Source organism: Aptenodytes forsteri, unplaced genomic scaffold (assembly GCF_000699145.1).
Source record: "Aptenodytes forsteri isolate BGI_AS27 unplaced genomic scaffold, ASM69914v1 Scaffold55, whole genome shotgun sequence".
Taxonomy (NCBI): Eukaryota; Metazoa; Chordata; class Aves; order Sphenisciformes; family Spheniscidae; genus Aptenodytes; species Aptenodytes forsteri.
Genome location: NW_008796063.1, coordinates 12,281,821 through 12,285,129, shown reverse-complemented (window position 1 = coordinate 12,285,129; position 3,309 = coordinate 12,281,821). Strand labels below are relative to the sequence as shown.

The following is a 3,309-nucleotide window of genomic DNA, read 5'->3' as shown; positions in this document are numbered from 1 at the left end:
AGCCCCACGCTGGCCCTGGGGAAGCAGCAGGCAGGCAGGAAAGGAGCGCCGGGGGCTGCAGGGCTGGATGTGCTGCTGCACACTCAGGGTGGCGGAAAGATGCATTAGATAAGCTGATGAGCCCCAAAATACGTGGTCCCAAGGACACACACCTCTTCCCGGCCCCCCCCACCCCGCCCTGGTGCCTCCTGTGGGGAAGCACAGGGTCCATCTGCCCCCTCCCTGTGCACCGGCTGCCTGGGCTGGGCTCAGCTGTGGGTGGCCAGCACGGCTCCGGTAGAGCCCTGCCAAAGCAGCTCGTCTGGGAGCACTGCAGAGGCCGTGCTGTCCTGGCCCTGCTGCCCTTCCCACCAGCGTTTCGTAATGTACCGCGGGGGATTGTTCCCGAGGAAACCACCGCATCAGCCGCAGGGCTGCGGCCAGATGTTGTTCGGTGTCACAGGCTCTGCCCCCCACCCAGGGCACGGGGCTGGGTCCTGCCTCGGTGCTGTGAAATTTGGGTGGAAACCTGCGCCCTGTGCTTGCAGCGCAGCCACTGGGGCCGTGCGTGCGTGTGCCCATGTGTGCCCCCGGGGTGCCGGGTGCTGCTGCAGCTGCTCTGCCTTGCCCCGCAGCTACCGGCGGTTCTGTCGGCTGGACGACGTCTCGGCCCAGTACTGGTCGCGCTCCTGGCTGCCCTCGGCCAGCTCGCTGGACAACCCGGCCTTCAGCAACTCGGAGGAGCTGCTCCACTTGCAGATCTTGGACAACGGCTGCTGCAGCTGCGGGGAGGACTCGGGCATCACCGACAGCGCCAAGCATCGCCCCGCGCCACCTGCCCGCCTGGCATGCCGGCCCAGGTAGAGGGCGATTTGCCGAGCCTGCGTAGCAAGGTCTCGTCTTTAATTTGCTCAGCGGGCAGGGGTGAAGCAGAGAAGTGAGGGGCTTTGGGGGCACAGCAGCCTGCCCTGGCATCTCTGCTTTGCAGCCAACACCCAGCCACATGCTGGCCTCCCCGTGCTTATCAACAGCCTTAACACCACAGCATCCTTTGGTGTCCAAGGAGAAATAAGGGGTTTCTCCTCCCCCACCATGTAAGGGGCTCTGTGTGATGGGGACTGGTTTAACAGCAGAAGGGTTCACATTTGCAGGAAACAGTGTGGTTGTGTGTGTGTATGAGAAAGTCTTATAATCAGCTTCCAGGGGTGTAAATGGAAAAAAGGCCCTGGAAGTTTCCAGTTTCATGAGCAAAGGGCACTACAGCCAGGGACACCCCCACCCACAGGCCCCGGGGCCGGGCAAGTTGAGAGCACAGCCACAGCTCAGGAACAACTCCCTTCGCTGCTGTCCTTGAGATCAGCGCCGCTGCGTGGACCTGGGAGCGTGTTTGCGGACGGACAGTGTCAGTGCAGCGAGCACATTGCCCACTGGAGCAAAATACCTGTGAGCAGGGTCCTGCTCCTCAGGTCTCCAGGCTGCTCTATCAGAAACAGCTAGACTTCTACCCCCTCCTCCCCCTCTTTTAATTTCCAATTAATTTTCTTCCCAGTTTCCACTATGACTGGGACACAAGTTCCAGCAGCATCAACGATCCCATGGTGGACTCGGGAAAAGCCAGCGATATCTCAGTGTCGAGTTGGCCCATGGAGCCCATCCAGTGGACACCCTTCCCCCTCCTCCATCAGCTTTCCAGGCAGCGACCGGTGAGCAGAGCAGGCCATGGAAGTGGTTTTGAGTTTTGGCTTGCGTGTGTGGGAGTGCTGAAGGGGCCGTGCTCCCTCCCTGCAGCGGGTGTGCAGATGCCCGTGGCTGCACGGGGAGGGTGACACCAGCAGTGGAGGGAGCCTCCGAGGGAGGCACTGGGAGCCATCAGCTCCTCCCCAGCTTCCCGGCTGGAGGGCAGCAGCAGCGCTGGCAGCGCAAGATGAAATTGCTCTCTCCACAGCACAAAGCCAGACGGCCTCGTTCGTACTGCGAGGGGATGGAGCTGGTCAACCTTGAGAGGAGCTGGACAGCCTGAAGACCGCAGAGCAAAGCACAGGCACCAAGGTTCAGCTTTTAAAACCAACCACATTTTATTTCCACGTAACAAGCTCAGTGAAGGAATTTCAAACACTTTGACGATACAATCAACGCAGGTGTGATGTCAGTTCCACTCGAGGCAGAGTCCTGAAAGATTATCTGCCAACATTTTCACCACTGTTTCGGACCAGACTTCAGAAGCCAGCTTTGGCTTGGGACAGCGTATTTCGTAGTAAGTAGTTACAGATAAGTGTCTAGTAACACACAATGCTGGCATCCAACAGAGTTAATGACTTACATCCGGCAATTTGAAAATAAAGTCTAACAGATTTTTGAAGTCACATCGTACTATGTACATATATGGTCTGCCCTATAGCCATTTCAGAACAAGCTAAGCCACTGTGAAAAGTGAAATACAAATTAAGCGCTGCTGCATTGTTCATCGTGATTAATGTAAATGAGGTATAAATTTAAACACCAGTACGTTTTAAGCATTAAAGTTTATTTTCCAAAATGCTCTCCTTATTTGCAAGTGTCCTCTTGAGCATCTAGCTGGGCACAAATGGTGGGGTCATTTGAAAATGGGGCGTTTGAAGTATACCGAGGATGAGGGCAACAGGATCCCAAAGGTGCTCGAATAGAAAAGGGAAAGCAAGCTGCAGTTTTCTACACTTATATTCTCATCTCATAGTGGGCACGTTGAGGGAGATTTTTGCTAGAATAAAATGCAGATCTGTTCATAAAAAAAAAATCAGTTTGCTAAAAGAAAATCAAACTATGGGAATACAGAGCTATCATATCGTTTGATATTTTCATTGTATAGAAAACAGCCTACAAATAAAGTCACAAAAAATAGACAGTTATATGCTGAGCAGCCAAAAACATCATGATTTATTAATATCTGGAGAAACTTCATAATTCAAACACAACCAAACTGTACATTTTACAATCACATTCTATTTGTAAACAGTTAAAAGCCACTGACTTCTTTTGCATCTTCGGACACAAACAGTTAGAATCAAGGCAATGAAATGATGGCGATTTCAGCACTGTTAAAATTTTTACCCTTGCCTAGTCTTAATTCATTGACTAAACAAGCATTATATAATACCTTTTGTGGCAAAAAGATGTAACTCGTTACTTTTGCAAGAAAGTATTTGCGAGAACTTTTTAAACATTTAAAACTTTTATACAACAAACAATTCTGTAAGCCCAATAACTTGGTTACAGTATGCATAGTTACTCAGTTCGGCTTTAAGGTACGACAGTTAAACGTTAACACAGTCACAAGAGCAGAAACAGAGCCAC

General features: G+C 52.0%; 1 protein-coding gene across 7 annotated transcripts in view; it reads right to left on the bottom strand.

The window, feature by feature from the left end:
* Positions 1-2,029: 2,029 nt before the first annotated feature.
* The window catches only part of TNRC6A (trinucleotide repeat containing 6A), a 53,335-nt gene continuing 52,055 nt past the window's right edge, over positions 2,030-3,309 (bottom strand). For all 7 annotated transcript variants that reach the window (XM_019473973.1, XM_009286499.2, XM_009286501.2 and 4 more), the window contains one exon: positions 2,030-3,309. This exon is cut by the window's right edge and continues 1,491 nt beyond it. The gene's annotated coding sequence lies outside the window, so the exon portion shown is untranslated.